General features: G+C 40.8%; 1 protein-coding gene across 2 annotated transcripts in view; it reads right to left on the bottom strand.

The window, feature by feature from the left end:
• Positions 1–22,583, bottom strand: part of MBD5 (methyl-CpG binding domain protein 5) — a 110,227-nt gene that overhangs the window by 35,502 nt on the left and 52,142 nt on the right. Inside the window, exons 3-5 of one of the 2 annotated variants that reach the window (XM_032693047.1) lie at positions 12,870–13,011; positions 10,088–10,278; positions 6,339–6,396 (exon numbers count right to left, since the gene is read on the bottom strand). The gene's annotated coding sequence lies outside the window, so the exon portion shown is untranslated. The remainder of the gene's footprint in view (positions 1–6,338; positions 6,397–10,087; positions 10,279–12,869; positions 13,012–22,583) is intronic. The other variant, XM_032693046.1, reaches the window with a different exon arrangement.

Below are 22,583 nucleotides of genomic sequence, written 5' to 3'. Positions count from 1 at the left end.
GAGACTCAGGATCCCACATTTCTGCAAGAGCACCACATTAAATCTACATTGAACAGGAATAACAGCTCCTTCCTAAAGGAAGACTGGAGAGGCATAAACACAGTCCTGGGAATGTTCCCTCAAGTCCCCTAACACAGAACATTCTCTTCAGATGTGCCACTTACAAATGTAAAGCTCCAAACGCTCCGTGGGGAAAGAAAAACCCCTGGAATATTTCCAAGGATGAGGAGCAGAGAGGAGCAGGTTGGGCAGAGCCCCTGGACTGAAGGGCTGAGATCTGAAGAACACGGGGGGGATTTGGGCAAAGGTTGGACCTGGAGGCCTTTTCCAACCTTAAAGATTCTGAGATTTCAGATTTGCTGTGGGATGAAGCCTTCTGGAATAGCCTGATCTGCAGGGATCTGCTTCCACTTCCCAAGACTTTGGAGCACTCCAACAGGATGTAATCCTTGGCTGGACAAGACTGGGGAAGGGACCAGGAGACTGAGGAGCTCCTGCCCAGCAAAGCTCCCAGGGAATGTCACAGGGACACCTTGTCCAAACAATCCTCACTCTGGGACACGGGAATAGGATTTGGAAGCTCTTGGCAACAGCTCAGGAATCCTGGTGTTGGATTGGTTTTATCCTGCTTAAGGAGGGAGCAGATGATGTTCCATCCAACCCAAGGCAGAATTTACCTTCCTGCTGAATTTCCTGCAGGTCCTGTGGAAGGCTAAAATAGGGGAATAATTTCCCTGTTATTCTGAGTGAGAATTAACCTTCTGTGACATGACAACACCAGGAAATACATAGTTAAAATAGTGGGAGCACAGGGTGAAGGGAAAGCTGCTCATCTCAGCCCAGCCTTGTGTGGCTCACGTTGCTGTTTAGGGCAGTTTCCCTGGATCCATTATGAGCAAATAAGATCCAACAACTGCTTTTTTTTTTTGCAAGAGATACTTGGAAAAAGCCTTGTATTTCTGCTTGGTCTGCAGTGCCCTGTCTCAGTTAACATCTCATTCCACCTCCACCACAACTGATCACATCAACCTTCTTCAGGGTGTGAAACAGCACAAAAAGGAGCAAAAAAAAAAGTCCTTAATTGCTTCTTCTGTGGAAAGTATTTAAATGTTTTTATGAAAGAGGGCAGGTTTAGATGAGAGATTAGGGAGAAATTCCTGGCTGGGAGGGTGGGGAGGCCCTGGCACAGGTTGGGCAGAGAAGCTCTGGCTGCCCCTGGATCCTTGGAAGTGTCCAAGGCCAGGCTGGAGCAACCTGGGCTAGTGGGAGGTGTCAGGGAGTTGGAATGGGATGATCCAGAAGGTCCTTTCAACCCAAACCCTCCTGGGATTCTGAGATTCTGTGGAAAGTAAGAATTGCTAAAGTGGAATTTATAACATTTATTTGTTCTCAGCTCCTAAATGTTTCGGGTATTAATGGCTAAGGAGCAAATTCCACCTGGATTTCCACAAAGTGCAGGCAGTAAAGCCCCCAGTCCTTACAGTAACCACTGCAATGGCCCAGGGAAGAGGTGCCCATCCATGTTTTGGTACAGAAATCCCTCCCTAATCCCCACGGAAAGTTCCTGTGTGTTATTTCATTTAACTCCATAACCCCAGACTGCTCAAACCTTTACATTTCTCACTAGTCCAGGGAGTTACAACCCCACAGGATGAGAGGGAGTGGTCTCAGGCTGTGCCAGGGGAGGGACAGGTTGGACATCAGGAGGAATTTCTCCCTGGAAAGGGTGGTCAGGCCTTGGCAGGGGCTGCCCAGGGAGGTTTGGAGTGCCCATCCCTGGAGGTGTCCCAGGAAGGCCTGGATGTGGCACTCAGTGCTCTGGGCTGGGGGACAAGGGGGGCATCGGGCACAGGGGGGGACTCTGATCTTGGAGGGCTTTTCCAACCTCGGTGATCCTGGGATTCTGTGATCCTGTGAATTCCACGACTGCAGAAATATCCCCTTCCCCATCCGAACACTCCATCTGAAGTGTTCCACACCTTGGATTGGGATAGAAAGGAGCTGGAGCAAATCCAAGGTATTCTGGACACTGGATCCCACCCAAAGGCCTGACTCCCATCAGCCCATGCAATAAATCCCTCTCCTCCACAGCCTCCTCACAGCTCCAGACAACTCCTGTTATCTCAGCACGAGCAAACACAACTTTCCACATCTAACCCAATTCCTCCTTTTCCCCGTGAGCCAGGACATGCCTTTTAGATTTGTTTTGCAATCGGGTTCCATTACAATACCCTTCGAAATATTTCACTGGAGAACTATGCAAAACTACACCGAGTTCTTCCCCCTGGACCCCTTCCCCCCATGGAAAATTTCTCCCCTAATTTTCATATGCTGAAGGTATGTTTTCAATTTTTAAGGTGGCTCTCTCACTTTTTTTTCTCTTTTTTTTTTTTTTTTTGAAATGTTGCATTTTAGGGCCTCTCTGCACGCTCAAGCTGTTCGTGTTGGCTTTAACAACTTCTTTAGTCAAGTGGGGAAAGGGAAAACTTGGTGTTAAAATAAAAAAATTAAATTAGATACGAATTGCCTGGATTCTGATATTGCAAAAATATAGAATCATCATGGAATCCTAGGATAGTTTGGATTGGAAGGGACCTTAAAGCTCTTCCCCATTCTGCCCCTGCCACGGGCAGGGACATCTTCCACTATCCCACGTTGCCCCAAGCCCTGTCCAACCTTTTGAGTAAAGAATTTATTCCCACTAAAATATAATCTAAATCTCTCCTTTTTCAGTTTAAAACCACTCCCCCTTGTCCTCCAATCACTTTTGATGCTCCATTACTTTTTTTTCCATGAACTTTTAACGGTGCCCAGCAATTCCAAAGATCACAAAGGATGCACAAATCCCAGTGGTCACCTATGGAATGACCACATTTTGGGAATAAAGTTCTGCAAAGCCTTGGAACACACACCAAACACTGCCTGGAGACACAAATCACACCCTAATTTTCGAGGCTTTCCTTTGTAGCACAGAAAAACCTACAGAATACATTTGGAATGGGAAATGCCCTCAAACCAAATTATTGGGGTTTTAGAATTAATAAGAACTGTTAGCTTCTTGAAAAGCATCATTGTCCCTCCCCTCAGAGTGAAAAGGAGTTTTTGTTTGGTCATGGTTTGCACATTATTAATCTGTTTAAGTTTATCCAAGCAATCAGCTGGGATTCTCCTGTATCATCTCATCCCATACAAACGTTGCATCACTTTTTGGGAATGCTTTCCCACTCTGAAAAGCAGCTTTCTCCTGACTAATTAGACCAGTGGTGAATATTTGATGAAGTGCTATTTTTAGGAGATGATTCAACAAACAAAAAGTGTAAAGGAAACCTTCCTTCCTTCAATCTTCTCTCATTGTGTTGGTCTCCAGGACCACGAAACGGCCATGCATGTGATTTACATGTGATTTACACATGACAGAATTCAGCTTTTGGGGTGAAAACACACCTTTATCTTACTCCTAAATCCTGATTATTAAGAATACATTGCCAGCACTGAATAACTGCATTAAAATAACACATCTGAAATCACCCCAGTGCCAGACCAGTTCATACCAGTCCGACCCCCTCTGATCCTGAGTTATTTCCAACTGAATAAAGGACTTTTATAACCAAGCTTATGTTTTCCTAATTGATACCACTTTGGATGCTGGGGGATTTTTTTAGGATTGGAAGCCACCACTCTGTGAAATGATTCCCTGGAATTGCTCAAGACACTCTGGATGTGGCTCAGTGCTCTGGGTGAGTTGACCAAGTGGTGTTTGGTCACGGGTTGGACTCGATGATCTTGGAAGTCTTTTCCAACCTGGATGATCCCATGGGAGCTGTCTGGATAATTCATTCATAAATGGCAAAACCCCCTCAAGATTCCAGGCCACTGTGCCTGTCTCTACATCCACAGCCCAGGAGTTTTCCCAGTATCCCAGTGGACACGCCCCAGTTCCCAGCCTGGCTCACCTGGACCAGGATGCACAGAACCCTCTGGCATTTAAATTCCCAAATATCCAAGATTAGATGGCAAAGCAGCTCCTTCAGACCTACCATTCAGGAATCTACACCATTAAGACATATATTATATATTATATATTATATATTATATAGATATATAATATAAATCCCTTCTCTTAGAGCATTGTGGATCATCGTATTCCTGATTAATTCTGCTGTTAATTAATCAGAAATACATCTGATATCCTTCCTATCAATGTCCAGGGAAAAATCAGAGTTCACTGAGCTGCAAAGTATCCTTAATTTAGGAAATTCAACTGTGCCATGACAGTTGTCCAATGGAACTGGGAAGGAGTAGGATTTTTTTAGCACTTTATTTCCTGTATGTTTAGCACCAAACCCTGAAATTTTCTCTAACTATGACTTTTCACCCAAAACTTTCTCTAAACATGACTTTTAACACACTTTTCTGTGTAATTCCCAGAGCTGGGAGCAACTGTGGTTGTCACTTGGCAGTGAAAGGATGGATTAAATCCACCCTTTCGAGACCTTCCACGTGCACAAAACACACAGGGCACCTCTGAAAGGCTTTTCACAAAAAGAAAAAAAAGCCCTACATCAGTAATAAAAAAAAAAAAAAAAAGGCAGGAAACAAAAGGATTTTCTTTTTAACCCTCAGCCCTGGCTCTTCAGTAAGAATTTATTAAATGGAAGAATACACAGGAGTTATGATGCTTTTCCAGCCCTTCCACCACATTAATTTTATTCTTTACAAAGGGAAATAGGTCAAAAAACACGAGACAGACCTACTTTGTGTCAACACAGTGACAGCTCCCAGATTTATTAAAAATTAAGACTAATATTTGGTAGGTAAGAGAAATAAACTGAGGGTGATGTCACCGTTAGCAACACCTTTCTTAGGGAATATTATTATATAGAATATTACTGAGCTAGATGTCAATAAGAAGTGAAGAAATGTTATTAAATCAACTTTATTTCAGGGGAAATTGTCTAAAGAAAGAGGAACTTGGTGCCCACCCTCAGCAACCTGGAATCTGATATATTAAACACAGTCCTGCAATGCTTTTGTAATGAAGAGTATATGAATTTCAGGGATGTTTGATACAGAATGTTCCTAAAGTATCTAATAAACAGATGCAGGAAATAAAGAGGTAAAAACTATTTGTAATTGTTCGGTTTTGCTGGACATTATTGACTTAGAGGTTACTGGGGAAATGGAAATTCGGGAAAATAAAGGTTTTATTTTAAAAGAAAACAGCATTTAAATGTAACTTTCACAATCTCAACCTGAAAATTCAACCAGATTTTAGAGGAGCAACTAAAAACCAGGAATAAAACCGGATTCCTGGAAATCTGGCGAAAGGCTCCGGGGCAGAGTTATGGGAATAACCCCAGATCTCCATTAACTGGGCACTGTGAGACCAAAAATCAAGCAAGAAAGGGGAAAAATGAAACCCATCCTCCCACATCTTAAAAGCAGAGATCACAATAAACCAAACAACCCTCCTCTGTGTGAGACACCTGACGGTCAGGGCAGAGCAGGAGTGGAATAATTGGAATAATTCAGCCCCAGTTTCTGTGCAGGGGAACGTCAGAACTGTGGTAGGACTGCAAATTAAACCCATAAATTATGCTTTTGTGCCAAAGTAACAATCACATGACTGGGCTATTTTTAGACACAGGGAGTTTTTTTTTCCTCCCCAAGTGCTATTTTTTTACACTGTTTACACTGAATTACGTAGCTCTGCTCAGCAATTTCCCTAATGAAAATCCACTTAAGGTATTAAAAAAAATATGGTACCAATAAAAAACATCTCTTCAGACATCTCAGTGCAAAACCTACAGCTTCAGCTGGCATTAATGGAATAATAGTTGAGTTTTTTGCTGCCTCTGAACCCTGGGGTGCTACAAATCTGTGTAATATGATGGGTAATTACTTACTAATTGAATGTATTTGGAGAATTTGGCCCCACTATTTTGTTTTATTTGAGAGGCAGTTCTCTACTTTCTAAAAGAGGACTCAGAGATTCAAAGACATTAAAAAAAAAAAAGTGTGTTTTAATCCTTTTAAATGCCAAACAGTCCTTCCTTGCTACACCAGCTCTATTAGTTATAAGTGTAATCATTTTTAAATGGATTTATGAAGATTTGTATACATGACCTTTCCTTCTCCAGCTTCTTCTCCCCCTTCCCCTGCTCTGAGTCAGCTGGTTCATGAATATACCATTTATTTCAAAATATTCTGCCACTACAACGTCACATTTGCTTTGTTATTTAAGAGCTGTGAAACAAGTAATGCCCATATAAAGTATTTTTCAATGCACTAATTGCCAGAGGGGCACAGGATTCAAATAAAACTCGAAAAAGCCTGACCTTTTTCCTCATCAAGCATCAGATTGAAGGTGGGTCTGTTCATCTTGTTCTTTCCAAGCTGAAAAAGAATCAGTTGAAACAGTTAAAAGAGAAGCAATAGCGAGCAATATATTCCACTTATGATGTTAAGATATTATTATTTCAAGATATTAATTATTATTTATTATTAAAGATAATTTCTTTGTTAATTAATATTGATTTTTATTCATATTTATAAATACTTCGAGTTTCTTAGGTTATTATTTCTCCTTTAAAATTACTGCTTCCACTTCGTATTTTGTGCATATTTAATTTCCTAAAACATCACGAACACAGGGGAAAAAAAATATAATATTTAGAAAATGCTAATGTTAAGTTCTCTTTTTAAAAAAAAAAAAATCAGCTTTACTAGAGTTTAATCTGTATTCTGGTAACACAGATGATCAAAATTCTTGACTGTACACACCCCACTAGTCTCAAATCAGATTTTTGTGCTTCACGAGTGTCTGGCTGCCCCATCCCCTTCACTCTGAGATTTAGTTTTAAGCAAGCCAAGGTGTTTTTAGCCTAAAAAAAGAAGGAAAGTGCCCAAATGTTCTTGTCTGTGTATTTTGGGGACAAATTTTTCCGTGACAATTATCAGACGTGCTCACGCCGACACCTCGATAAGGACGGATTTCACTGTCCCATAAAGGGTGAAGGCTCCAGTCTGGCTCCTGGAAAATGAAACAGTTGATTTTATGATAGAATATTTTATTCTTTATTCCGGGGCAAACATTCCTTGGACGTTTTTTGCCCCCCCAAACACGACATATTTATGTTTAAAGCAGAGCAAGGCGGGACCTGGTGAGGACCCTCAGCTCTGTGTCCCTGGTTTAGCTCACCTGATCTGCTGTAAAACCCGGTTTTAGTGCATGTGAAATAGGCTGAATATGCACTAAACCAGACAAAAAAAGGGCTTGATTCTCTTCAGAAGGAAGGAAACAAAAGGGTGAATCATATTCAAGCTCGACAAGCACAAGAGAATTCCACCAGCTCATCAAAGCAGGGAAGAGAAAAATGAGAGTAAGGCCCACAGGCACCCAGAAATTAAAACCATGTGGGCCTTCAAGGGTTCAGCACATCCAAGAGTTCAAGAACAAAGCTCCAAAGAAGATAAGAACCTTGAAAATACACTTTTTCATCCCAATCTAAGGGCTGGATTGTGCCAAATGCTGATTACAGCTCCACCGGTCCTTTATTCTCTGAGTAGGCCCCAAAAATGGCTCTGGAAATTCAGGCCTGACACAGATAGTGAGAATTTTCTGGTCCCTGCTCCAAAAAGAAGTGAGTTATTGTGGAAAAATGTGGGCAAAGAAGAACTTAGTCACCTCTTTATCACAATATATTTAACACTTGATCAAAAGAAATTAGGCCAATAACAAAGATAAACCCACAAACAAACATAAACAAAGCCATCGGTGCCATAAATGCCGTAAACTCCCGGCAGGAAAATCTGGGAAATCAGAATTCCAGACACACACAGGGAAAACAGGCCTCATTTTGTTCTGCAGGTGTTTATTTTTTTATGTTATACTTCACCTGAATTCAGGGAAACCTGTGGCAAACTTCCAAAAATGTTGCTCGAGCTGGATTTCACTCCCATTTCAAATCGGAGCCTTTTTCAAAGCATTTTATTTAAGATTAAAAAAGGTCTTTTGGTTCATTTTTACTGCAGTATACTCATTTTTACTCATCTTACTGATTTTACTCATTTTCAACTGAAGGGTATTGTCAGGAACAGGAAAAGTTCGCAGGGAAAACAAGAGAAAGTTAATCCCAAAATTTAGGTTGAGAGAATCAGAGAAACTGAGGGTGCAAAGAGGGATCTCAGGAGAGTAAAACGGCCACTGGGGAAGGTCAAAACTATAGAAATCGTCTGAAATCTCCCTTTTAATGCATTTTTAAAAGTTCCTTAAGAAAAATATCCCGGTTTTTCATCTACATTTCCAGTCACATATGAGGCAAACAAAAAAAAAATTTGGTCTGTTTTTTCCCCCTCGTCTATCCCAAATTAGCCTTTGTGCAAAATTAACTTGTTTTCTAGTATTTTTTTTAAATCTACAGAGCAACCCCCACCATTGCTTTGATAAAAACCTCTTATCTCTTTTTTTCTGCCCATCCTACAGTGTTCCCTTTTCTCCCACAATAAATAAAATAAACAAACCCAATCCTTTCAGCTGTTCTTTCATCAGTCCTGCTTTTCTCCCCTTTGGCTTCTTCTGGCTAACACCAGTTTTAATAAAATTGGTTTGTTTTAAATTTTAATAATAGAGAAACATTTTTAAATAGTATTTTGATAATAAATATTTAAATGGCATTTTGATAATAAATATTTTAAAATATTATTTCAAATAATAAATAAATAATTATAAAGAATCCCTTTGCTTATACACTCAGCAATTCCCTTATCTCATAATCCAGGTTTTCTACTGACACATGTCTTAGGACCTGTCAACATCACAGATTCACCAAATTCAATTAAAACATGAAAATAAAACCCTCCTTGGAGTGCCATCGAATCTGATACTTGCTTTCAAGAGTTAAAAGTATTCAGTATTAAATTTAGTAAATATTTCTAAGTGCACCCTCAATTTCAGGTTCCACTGGTAACATTTCTAAATGTAAAGTAAAAAAACAAAAAAAAAAAAATCAAAATATCTTCCCTATTTTCATAAACTTCCCCCAAAGAAGACTGATTTGTGTTGGTTGGAAGAGACAGTTCTCTAAAAAAAAAAAATTCAAAATGAGCTGTGAACATCCAGTGTTCTGTGGGAATATTGCACTTATTGGTTCCAAGGTGATCAGGTAGGTAAAATTACGTATTTTCTCCGAAGAAGAAATGAATAAGATAAGAATGAAAACGTGCCAATGTGTTTTAAAAACCTTATTTTGAGGTAGCAAACACAGCACAGACCCTGCACCGACTCGCTGAGCTGCCCCAACAGCCCGTTGTAGATGGCCATAATTTTATTTAAAAATTAAAACCACACACATTCCTTCAACTGGGGCACTTCAGATCAGGGATCTCTTCAGTCTTTTCTGGAGGGATTTAAAAAAGCTTTGGAGAAATCTCCAAGCTATGGAATTAGCCTGGTATTTATAGCTCTGCTTCCCGTGTTCTTTGAGCTTCCTGGGCCCTTCTTTCTCCCCATCTGCTGGTTGTTGACGTGGCCCTAACCTTGTATTTTGATGATGAAAATCTATAAGAATAAGAGCATTTCATTTGATATCGTGGAATTCTGGCTGGATCCCAGGGCAAGGCAGCTCCAACTTTGCTGCTACAACACATTCCAGGTCAGGAGTGGTGCTGCATATTTTCCAGCATGGATAACTGGAGCTCTGTTGTTCAATCATGGCAAGATACATTGCTCCCAAATATGACTAATACTCCACGCGACACAAAATTTGGAGTTTTCTCACCTTTCAAATGCTGTTCTTCGTATGCTGGTTCCGTGCAATCATTTAAATCTTTTTTTGTGTTCTCTTATCAAAACTCCACCTATGGGTGCACTGTCCATCCTCTACAAAGGTATAAATGGCTAAACTGTTTCCTTCTCTACTTGAGCACCATCAAATGCTGAAGATGCCTGTTCTTCTCTTTAATTTTTGTTAATATTGGCCCAAATATTTTGCCTTGGAACTTTGCTGCCGCGTCGTAAAACCACCAAAATCAAAACCCAGGAGTTTCTCAGCTCGATAAACGCAGAGATTTACTTTGGAATACTCACCTACATTGCTTCTCATGGTCTTGCTTGGGGTTATCTTGGGGATCTTTAGGCTCCTTAAAACTCTTGGTGCACTTTCAGCTTGGCTTTAGACAGTCTCCTGTTGTGCTCTCGACAGTGGCCTATGTCCATCGAGGTGGCTCCTGGGCTTCCCCCACCCCTCATCTGAGGAATTCCTGCTCCCTGTGTTACATCTGAGAAGATAATTAGAGTGTTTCAATTAAAAAAATGAGCCAAATGTCTTTATTTCACTTTCCTTGGTCACTCTTTGTAAGTCCTAGTGCAACTACTTGATATAAACCGTAAGAATATTTGATTTTCAAGGGTAGGATGGCTCTGATTGGAACTGAGCAGAAACAAAGATGCCTTTTATTACTTGATGGTGTTTCACTGGCCAGAAGAGTGAGGAAATTCCTATAAAAATGAGTGTATGGATCCTTAGTAGGCAAAGAAAAAGGTCATGTCTTCAGCCACCTCAGGTAGTGCTAATCCACACTAAAAACCTCCCAGTAAGGATGAAAAGGTTGGGTTTTAAAGAGTTATGATTGATGTGTTTGAATGTCCCTGACACCAAGAAGAGTCAACAGCCCTTTAAATCAATTAATTAGACTCTTTTAGGGGTGACATGGATTTGGAACTCATCAGGTTAGAGGCACATCCAAAGAACTAAGGGGTTAAAACCTTGGATCTGAGAGTCTGAGGACTCAGCACAGGCATCAAATTCAGAATTATTTGGGATTTCACAGCTTTTACAAAATAAATCTTCAATTAAAACAGCTGCAGCATCACTGGGTTTCAAATCCTACAGACAACGTAATGAATTTGTTCTGATTTTCGTATTTGGAGCCATTTGTCACCACAATAAGGCTCTTGGCTGTTGTTAAATCCTTCTCCTGTCACAGGAAACCCACTGATACAAAAATAGGAATAAAAAATTTCAGGTAAGCCAAACAAACAGGGTGTGAGCACACAAGTCACAGGGTTTACCTGCTCTTTATACTGAATATTATGTACATTCAGTCCAGAGATATTATCATACAATATATAGATATTACTGAATTATTTCACAATGTGACCATTATTATAAAATAATATAATTCAAAACATTATGATATATTATGCAGGTATTATTGAATTATTTCAAAATATGACCATCATGATATCATGGTATTATTATATAATAATAGATTTCAAAACATGACCATTCTAACACATAGATATTATTGAATTATTTCAAAACATGACCATTCATATAATTACAGATAAATAAGAATCCATGACTTCACAATGTAGCTTATCTTTATGGTAAGAAATCAAATAGAAAGGTGGGATAATCCCCCATTAAAGAATTTGCATAAAAAGATATTTTAGATCATAATTTCCCTACGGATAAAACAATCTTCATCTCAAATTCTTTATTAATGTTTCCACACATTGAAAGGTATTGATAAGAGCCATTTTTACCAAGGGTTCCCCTGGAGCATGTAATGCTGATCACAGCAAACACTGCAAAACTAATTTACTGGAAACAATTCCAATAGATGGATGAAACAGCCCAAGAATAAAACCTTAGTCAGAGCAGGGCTTAAAAAAAAAAACTGGGTCACATGGACAGTGCAAGGACTGGAGCAGCATCAGGGAAAGAAGCTTCTGTTAAAGGCCTCAAGAAATCTACAGGAAAGCATTATAAAAATTTAATTTGCATAAATAACCTGATTTCTTACCTTATTAAAATTACACAGTGTCAATAAAATAATGGCAAAAATTGTCTGTACTGATGATATAAAAATGGACTTAAGGATTATAATATTTTTATTTTCTGATTGAACACATATCCATAACATTAAACTTCCCAGAGTCCTCCAAAGCTGCAGGAATCTCATGGTGACTGTATTTTTGGGGAAGAAACATCTGTTTTTTCCAGAGCCTTTCGCTGCGTGGCTCCCTTTGCGAGCTTTCTATTTACATAACGAGGCTGTGCCAACAGATTAAAAAAATCCTGTGCCCCTCTAATCTCTGCAGATACAATATTCTTACAACTCTGGTGTTATTTGGTGCATCTAAAACGAAAGATACTGAAGAAAAAAAAAAAGGAAAAATAAACAAAACCGTGAGAGAAACAAATTCAACTTTTCAACTGTGGGCTGTCACGGAGGAGTGTAAGGAGGGTGGGTTTGAAATGCATTTCTTCTGAACCAATCAACTTGATTATTGGCTGGTTCTCAGGTTATTTTTCCCATTTACCCCGTGGCATCAATGGAAAACATCCCTCCAAAGCAGGTAATTCCAAACCACAGCCAAGGGCTCCACGCTGGGAAACATCAGCAAAACCTTGGGGACCAGTTCAGGAGCCTCCAAGTCTGATTTTAATTTTCAATAATTGTTTTGTTAAGTGTCAGACTCACACAAAATTATATTCAGTCATTGCACTGTGTTTCATAGGACTAAAAATAAATATATTATCTTTCATTTCTAGTGGTGGCACTACAGTACCAGGGGATAAACGAGCCCACCAAACACTCGTGACACACCAAAGAAAATAGAAGAAATCATGGTAAAACTTGAAATCACTGTGTTTATTATCTAAATATGTGACAAGGAGAGAAATCCCAGGATGGTGTGGGTGGGAAGGGACATTAAAACCCATCCAGTCTCACCCCCTGCCATGGGGCAGCAACACCTTCCACTATCCCAGGTTGCTCCAGCCTGGCCTTGGACACTTCCAGGGATGGGGAATTCTCACCTTCTCTGGGCCACCAGCAGGAGACGTAAAGAGAGGACTCACCTACCTCCAAGCAGGAAGACTGGTGGCTGGAATCCACCAGGATCTGGTGGGGCTCTGGACTTTTGGGAAGAATTGGAGAAGTGCTGTTTCTTCAAGTGTTTGTGTTTCTTTGCCCGTTTTGTTGCGATAAAGCCTCTTCTTCCTGCAAGGAAACACACCTTGGACTGAAAGGGCTGCAGAAAGGCAAATCACCCTGAAGTTCCCAATGGAAGGATCCCTTTTTTTCATTGACCACAAACACAGGATCAGGAGAATTCCCTACAGTCCAAGGCAGGGTCCAGGTCTGGCCTTATCCTCCTCTGCTTTACATTTGTACAGGATTTAAGGCTGTGGGAACAGAGCCCACACAGCTGGAGAAGGGATAACAGGGCTCTTAAAGGAGATATTCCTGAGATGAGCCACCAGAAAACTTCAGGGAACTGAAATGGTACAAAAGATGCCCGGTTTTGCTTATTTATATCTGATTTATATCCACACTTTCTCTCTTTATATACACTCACACACATATACATACATACATAAATTAACATAAAAAGAAGTAATAAAATTAACATTAAAAAAAATTAACATAAAAACCCCCATTGAGAGTAGATTATAGACTTGCAGACTTTCTTCTCCCAAAATGCCTTGTAGACTTTCTCCCAAAACAAACACAGCTACGAGGAATTCTGTGACTTGAACATGTGATGGTGAGTCACAAACTCGGCCTAAGCAGAGCCTTGTGTTTAATTTTATTCTTAGAACCAGCATTAAGAGTGGGGGGAAATATCTGTGCATGATTAAGCTTGGACTAACTACAGGGCTCGCAGGATTTTCAGGTTTCCCCAAAGCAGAGCTCAACCAATCTAGGCCTGGCTTAAACCAGGGCTCTGTTGGCTCCTCAAAGCTTGAACACTGTGGGGGCACCAGGTTTTTGTCCTCACTCCTTCCTTTCCCTGGAATGTGAGGAGGAAACCCCCAAGGTGGAGCCCCTTCCTCGTGTCAGAGGGCACAACTCGGCCCCTGCTCCAAGGCTGCTCCCAAGTGGATCAGCCAAGGGAGCCGATTTGGGTATTTCTGCTGGATTAGTCTTAACCCAGATCAGTTCCCTAATCCCTGGGGCTGCAGGAATGCCCGTGCTGGGCTGGGAAGGAGTGGCACGTGGGCAGGAATGAGGAACTCCAAGGGGAAAGTGCAGCGGTGAGTTTGGTTCAGGCCACTTGGGGCAATCCAAGGATTTGCTCCTTTATTTCAGAGTCCTGGAAAGGCTTTTCCCATCTCCTGTTTTCATAGCAGGGCCTCGGGATATTCATTGTTTAGACAGAATTTATATTTATCTGCCTGTATATTCAAACTTCAGGATCCCAGTTCTAAACTTTAACTGTTCCAATGCCAAAGAGCAGGAGGAATGTTTGGAATACTTGAGTGAAGTCACCACAAAGCTGTTGGAAAACAACCCTGTGGCCTCCTCGCTGATTAGAATTCCCATCTATTATCCCAATATTTGCTAGACATGGGGTCTGGAGAAAATGAAGTTAAAGCAGAACAGATGGCACAAGAAAAGAGAAGCGACTCTCCTGCCTTCCCAGGCTACCTTGGCAGGAACATATGGCCTTTTCCTGGGCTTTTGTGGGACAACGAGTTGGCCAGATGAGCACGACTTCAAAAGTGAATTATGACCCCCCTGACAACACGAGGTGCCAAGCGGAAAACACAAAAGCTGAAAAAAGTACAATTAAAGCAGGCAGGTTTTGCAGAGAAATTAATTCAAAAATTAGATATAAGGCTTAATTACTATCACATTTTTAATTTTTAATGACATTATATATTATTACAAGTCTAACATACTAACTATATATATATATAGTTATATACTAACTTATATATATATAAGTCTAACATACTAACTTGCTTCCTGATCTGTGTGATATGTATATAAGTCTAATACTTAATGCTATGGGAAGGCCCTGCCTGCTTTTTGCACATTAAACAATAACATATTCTCTGTATTCTTCATATCCTGATGAAGTTAACACTCAAGATTTAAAGCCTGCAAACTGAAGGTCTCTTCAACAATCACACATCCTGATTTATCTGGGTTTAGAATTAAGAATGAATGAATAATTTAGAAATTTTAACCCCTTGCTGTGTTTCCCTGGGCTCCTTTGCCCACCTGTTTTCCCAGTACTGCCTCACAATGGGAATGGAATCAACTTTTCTCCTTAAATTTAATACACAGATAGCTGGGAAACTGCTGAGAACTGACATGATGAACAAACAATTTCAGGTCTGTATGACACCAGTTTGGGTTTTCTCTTGTTTTTCCCACACAAGTGTTGCCAGAGGTACAAAAGATCGGGTTAGTAAAAAGAATTTACTACTACAAAGTACTAAATAAGGGAATTTCTTTATTACAGAATCCCAGGATGGGTTGGGTTTGGAGAGGTCTTAAAGCCCATCCAGTCCCAGTTCCATGGGTAGGGAATGTTCCACTGGACCAGGATATCCAGGATACCCCAGCAGGGAGCTTCTCTGTGTTGTCTCTACATACATCACTATTCCAAAAGTGGAATGAGGAGAGGACAATGTTAATACAGCCCTTTCTAGATTTCTCTGGTTAACACAAAGCCTCATCATACAAAATATAAATATCCCCCCAAAAAGTGAAGACTTTTGGTAAAATAACCCAAAGAGGAGACAGAAAGAATCTTCTCCCCACCCCAGGGTCCATCTCTCCTCCAGATGCTCCCACACTGTGCTCAGACACCTCAACTCACCAGAAAACCTTCATTTCTATATCCTGACTCAGATTATTTCATATAAATATATTTCAGATTATTTTATATAAATATATTTCAGATTACCTTTTACAAACATAGTTGTGTTGACCCCAGGATCACAACTTTTTCCATTCCCGTAAACAACTCTGCAAACACTTGAATAAATAGAAACCAGCACCAGAAGAGAAGGATACCTGGACTTCCAGCTGAATCCCTTATCCCAAAGCCCCAAACTCATTAGGAAAGAGGACATTTAATGCAGCAAGCACGCAAACAGTTTATATTTTTGCCTCGTGACACTTTATCATCACATAATAAAGTGTCTGCTTTGAGACATGACATTATGCCATTGTTTAAACTTCAACCCTCCCCAAAGAAAATAACATAAACTTCTCCAAACTGTGGTGCTTCTTATTTAAAAATGCACAAAATCTCCATCACTGGCAAATCTTGATTATTTTAAACTCTCTTCTCAGTGACCCAGCACAGACTCTTTGCATCCATTTTCTACTGGTCTGGAATCGTGGAAGAGAAATTATCCTGCCTGGAACTGGAAAGGCTGAGCAAATTGAAAATAAATTTCCACGGAGGAGGAATTTCACCCCAGTTCCCAGCACATCCCATGCACCACCTCCTTCACCAGTGAGGAATAGTCCCTCCAAGTAGTTCTTTCAAAGTGATGCTGCTACTAATTAATCCAACTAATTGTCCAATTCATTGATAGAAGTATCAGGATGGTGGTTTTAACAATCCCCTGGCATAGGACACCCGAATCAGAATTTCTGGAATTCTGATTCTATTCTTGCTAAGGTTAATAGATGGTTTCCCACTGAGTTTAATATAATTCACATTGGATCACTCCTGAGTCTATATTTATATAAAATGCCCTACTATTTGAATCTGTTTGATCATTTCAAAATTATCCACTTTATTTATTCATAGATAGAGATCAAAATTCTATAAAAATTTAGCCCAGGATTGAAGGAGTTTTCAGGAAGCTTCCACGGATTTTACGTTCTTACAAAAAGGTTTTATGTTTTTATAAAAGTCTGTTTTTCAGCTGTTTCCAAGTACCATGGGACTAAATACTCCAACATTCCTCTGATTTTTAGGAATATGTATCACCTGCTGCAACAGCACTGAGGCCAAACACAAATATTAAATATTATTTATGACAAATGTACCGAATGTCTTTGGGGAAAAGAGTGCCCATCCTCTTAAAAAGTCAACAAAACTCACTTTGTTTCAAGGTTTTCTAAGTCTGTGAAAAGTCCAGAGATGAGAAAAACGCTGCAGATAATATTTACTTAATGTATAACCAAATCCAAGCCCTCCTGATGCCTTAAGGAATTCCCAGATTTGGGAACTCCACGGTGCCCTCGGGCAGTTATCGATCCCCACCTCGTGTGTTGTTCTGGCCATGCTGATCATAAAAATAAGTCATTTTGCTGCAGAATTGGGCAGAGATAATTCTTTTTTTAACCTGAAATCCTAATTTCAAGATGCAATTCCTCCAGATTGTCCCTGGCATTTGGGTAAAGCACATATCCTCTTGCCTGGCTCCTCTTCCCCCGCTCTGGGTGATGTTGGGAATCTGGCTCCTGGACTCTCTCACCAACAATTCCTGTTCCTCCATCTTTTCCTCTCCTCTCCACCACTTTTCCTCTTGGATCTAATTCCTCAAGGAGGGAACCTGCACTTAGCACAGTCCTGGGACTCTTCCTCGCCCACATCTCACCTGACACCGCCTGAGTTCACTCTCCTGCTCCTCATCCCTTGGACATGACTCTTAATTTCTTCAGGATCTCCCTGTGGGGTCTCATGAGGGGCAAACTTGTCCCAGTGTAGTCCCTCAGCCCAGGTGTGGGAGCATTTCTAGTCATACAAGACTTTTTCAGTTAAAAAACCTAAAAACAGACAAAATCTGAGCTGGTAGTTTGGGCCTGGAAAGCCAGGATGAGGAAAGTTCTCCAAGCCCACATCTATTCCCTGCTTCTTTCCAGGCTGCCACTGAGGAGCCCCTCCCTGGAGGGAAGATTTCAGCCCTCATGATTCTCATGAGAGAGATTTCCAAGGAAATGATCAGCAATCCAGGAGGGGCTGGAGCAGGTCCAGGGAAGGGTCTGGAGCAGCAGGAGGGGCTGAGGGAGCTGGGGGGGCTCAGCCTGGAGAAAAGGAGGCTCAGGGGGGACCTTCTGGTTCTGCAACCCCCTGACAGGAGGGGGGAGCCGGGGGGGGTCGGGCTTTGCTGCCAGGGAACAAGAGACAGGAGGAGAGGGAACGGCCTCAGGTTGTGCCAGGGGAGGGTCAGGTTTAATATGAGGGAAAATTCCTTTATGGAAAAGGTTATCAAGCATTGGAATGGGCTGTTTAGGGCAGTGGTGGAGTCCCCATCCCTGGAGGTGCTCAGAAAACGTGTGGATGTGTCACCTGGGGACAGGGTGCAGTGGTGGCCATGGGTTGATGGTTGGACCTGAGGATCTTGGAGGTCTTTTCCAACACTAGAAGTCGAAGCTGCCCTTGCCCGGTAAAGTGTGAGCCGGACAAACCGCAAAGGGAAATCCCAGGGAAAACCATCACACTGTTAAAAACTTCTAATTTTGAGAAAACCTTCTCACAGGGCACCATAAATGTACCGGGGATTTGGTTTACTGAGATAACCAGAAGAGATTCTGGGGGAAGGGGACGAAACCAAAACTCCACGAGAACACGATCTCTCCTTAACGCTTCCCACCAAGTGGAACGTGGATGTGATTTTTTTATCCCACATCTTCTCTACAGTCAGACAGGAAAAAACCTAAATTTGCTTTTTCGTTACATGATTTTACATAAAATTTGCTCTGTAACCAAAAAAACCCCACCCTTTCAAGTCAAAGAAACTCCTAATATACAAGAAGTTAAACACTTTTAATTGCTCTGCAAGTGATCTTAATTTAATAATGACATAATTATATTTATTTCATAATTAAAATCTAAGCGTATTAACATTGCAGCCTTAGAATTTTGTGTGGTTTTAAGAATAGGGAATTGCAAAATGTCAACTGGTCTAATTTAATGACTGAATTTTCTACTTCTTCACAGAAACCACAATTTAAATGTCCCAGTTCCTTCATTCTTAGCCTGTTTTTTTTGTTACCCTTTCTGGATTTAGGCACAATAAAAGTTTCTGACCCCTGAAGCTTTTGTTTCCTCTTTTGTACTCACAAACTTCCCTAATTCAAAGGCCTGGCAGGAAGGAGTTAATGGGAGCTTCCAGGTGACAGAATTCACTTCCCAAAGAGAGCAGAAGGAGAAAACCCTGCAAATTCCTACTGAATTATGTGAGATAGAAATTGTTGGGACAACTGGATCCCCTGGGAGCTACTAATCAATATTTTGGGGCTCCAACTGCTAAAAGCTGATCCAAACCAAGCAGGGAGATGTTCAATTTAAAGGAGCTGAATGGTCCCACCACCTTCAAAAAGTTCAAGGCTGAAAGGAATTCCTTACAAAAGTGATAAGATTTTAAACAGCTGAGTTTCCCACTCCCAAGTTTTTAGCAGCCTCATAGTATAGATATTATTCAATATACACTTTTGACATTCTGCTTTGGCAGCTGCAAGTCACACTGTTCAGGTTTTCCCTCAGCTCCAGCAGGACAACCTTTTTGAGGGTTATGTTCTTGAACTGACATGTGACTCCTCAAAATGTGATGCTTGAGAAAATGACTCACTTTAGAAACAAAATGAGATACAGGAAGAAAGCTTGATGTGCTTCTTCCAAAAAAGCCAACACAAACCCTACTAAAATGTGCCTCCAAATGTGCTGGTATATATAAAATATATAATAATATATATAATATATATAAAATAACATATAATATATAAGAATACTTCTATAATATATAAACATATAAAATAAATATAAATATATATAAAATACATGAAATAAATATAAATATATATATATACATTATATCTCTATATATCTCTATATATATCTGATCAAGCCATGACACAGGATAGGAACACTCCTGCAAAAGTGGTGATGCTCTAAAAGTTCATGCAAATAGTAGTTAATTGTTCCTAAGTGGAATGGCAGGATTAGTAATTCCTGAGGAGGGTTCCAAAGAGTCAACACAAACCACATTCAGTCTCCTGAATTATTGCTTTTTTGAACTTTCAACATGCCCTCTGCTGAAGGACCAAAATTTAGAATCTCCTCAAAATTTAGAATCTCCTCATTTTGCATCCTGGGGCCTCACTACAAAGCAGTGTAAATTTACTCCAGGCAGAATTTATTCCAAAACACCCAGGAAAACGTAACAAATGGAGACAGCCAAATAATTGGGCTGGAACTACTGTGGGTCAGCCCAACTCAGCACGTGATGGTGAACACAGGAGGGTAAAAAAAGGTTCTATCTCAGCACCTAAAAGTATTTTAGGCAGCAGATAAAAAAAGATCAGTTTAAAACAAGTGTTTTTTCAAACATTAAACAGAGAAAATATGGATTCACCTGCACAGAAATATTACTGTACCCTCTCATTCCTCACAGGACCAAGAACTGTCATAGCCATGTCCCAAAACCAAGAAAAAGGAATAAAAGCTTATTTGAATCCCTTTTAAATTTCCCACTGTTCAAGAGTAACACTTTAAGAAAAAAAAAACCTTAAATCCCTGAAGGTTTTTGGAGCTCTAGCAAGATAATTTTGGAGCCACAGCAAGATAATTTAACACGTTGTGCTGCTCTGAAGTCAGGGTCACACATCCTGACGTCACATTTTCATGGATTTGGATCCCCCCCGGCATCAACTTGTTTGACATTCAGGGAATCACCTCAGGTTCAGCCAAATGCAAAGCTGTTGCATCAGGTTGTATTTTGGTAACTGAGGAATGGGGGATTTCAGGTCTTTTGTATCATTACAGGCAGGAATTGTTGTGCCCACGGGAAAGTCACTCCCGATTTCCAGCCCCGGCTCCCAAGCACAATTATCAGCTCTGAAACTCAACAATTTGGGTGGTTTGTTTTTTTTTTCTTTCTTTTCTTCTTTTTAGTTGGCACTGGCACAAGCAGTTCTGGCATAGCCTGTTTGCAGCTTGTACACATTTCAAACCAGTGCTGATTTCCCGGGACACACCATCTCCATGTGCCATGTTCCCTTGAACCGAGCGGGATTTGCAACAGCATCAGATTTTTTTTATATTATTTTAAACCAAAAAAAAAGGGATGTTGCTGTTCAGGTGCATTCCAAGAGAGCTTTTTGGAATGTTAGTTGTATGGCAACAGAAACATGGTAAGGGTAAATAGTGAATTTTGTGAATACAAAATGGGAAAGGAGGGTGGAATTATGAAGCAACCACAACTGACAGCACATGATGTTAAGGCAAAATATATCCCATTTCTCACTCCATCTCCTCCTGCATAGGAAACAATCCCTCAAACTGTGGAAAAGGAGCTGGAAGTCCATTAAGTTCATTACTTCTCACTTAGTCATCACTAATTACCTGGCTTTAGCATCACATTTATTATGCAAATCTTACATGGCTGGGCAGGTCCTGCTCCGAGTCCTGAGCCCAGGGGTGACTCTTCCTCATCCCATGGGATCACCCATGGATACCCAGCTGCTGAACTACCTGTAAGGGGTGAAGTTTTCAGCTCCCAAGCTCCTTTCTGGAAGTGTTTTTTAATACTGAAAAAATCATTATTTTTCAACGCCCAATGAGTACAATTTTCCCAAAGTGATTCCTTGGGGTGATCTCCTCCTGGATACACAGCTGGCAGAAGCTTTGGCATCTTCCCTGTGAGGGTGGGGAGGGGCTGGGATGGAATTCCCAAACAAGCTGTGGCTGCCCCATCCCTGGAAGTGCCCAAGGCCGGGTTGGAACAACCTGGTCAAGCAGAAGGACTGAATGAGGTTTAGGGCCTCTTCCAACCCAAACCATTCCACGATTCTGTGATAATCTAGGACCTGGAGCATTAGGAATCACTGCCCTCACCATGCCAGTGTCCACTCTGGCAGTGAAACATCCAGACAGGACTTCCCATGGGATGCAAACCTTCTCCTGGTGAGCCATCAGCGCCAACACAACTCAGAGTAATTAGCAAAGCCAATTAAGGGACATGCAGGACAGATCTCCTTCTGCTTCCCAAACCTTCCAAAGCCATTTCTGGACTTGGGAACCAACAGCTGAGGAGACAGTTTGATTCCTGCAAAGGACTGTCCAGAGGCCTTAAATCCTGTACTCCTGTCCAAATCCATCCCAAGGTACCGTATGGGAAATCCATCGGAAGCTGTTCCAAAATTAAATCCCCCTAATCAGGCAGCCAGTGAGCCCTCTCATATCTTATTACAGAGGGAGAGAATGTCAGAGGGGGCTGCAGATCAGCAACATTTGCATCTGAAACCACACCCAGCCCATGTCATGGAGTGCAAAGGAGATAAAATCCAAGTTCTTCTGATGTTCAGAGAGTGCCTTGAAGGTGCAGCGGAGTTTGGAGCTATTTTAGCCCATTTTCTTTAGAAGCACAGATTAGGTTTGTGGGTTTATTGTGTTGTTTTGCTTCTTAGGCTTGAAAGCCTTCACTCAGTGTTCTTGGAGCTCCCAGAAATAGTTCTGTGTTTTGTTCCACTGTCAGGCCTTGAGCTGCTGCGGACAAGGACAAGCTCAACATGGGTTTGGACAAATCCAGATGTGTCACAGGTTGTCCCACCACTTACATTTGTTGGCCAAACCCTAAATTTAGCCATTTGTGAAACTTAATTTTCAGATGTGAGGGGAAAAAATCTATTACAAAATAACACCTGTTTATTTTGTCTAGGAGATCTCACCACAAAAACCTCGTTAGAAACGTCTTCAATACTCCAAAATCTGTATTTTTTTACCTTTTACCAGAGCAAAAGAATCAAGGGAATGAACAACAGGGATGGTTTCAGAACTCTCACAGTGTTCCTTGTGTCTCCAATGAGCAGGTTTT

Source organism: Chiroxiphia lanceolata, chromosome 7, assembly GCF_009829145.1.
Source record: "Chiroxiphia lanceolata isolate bChiLan1 chromosome 7, bChiLan1.pri, whole genome shotgun sequence".
In the NCBI taxonomy this organism is placed as follows: Eukaryota; Metazoa; Chordata; class Aves; order Passeriformes; family Pipridae; genus Chiroxiphia; species Chiroxiphia lanceolata.
The sequence above is the reverse complement of the archived record's forward strand: the minus strand, read 5'-3'. Positions and strand labels throughout refer to the sequence as shown.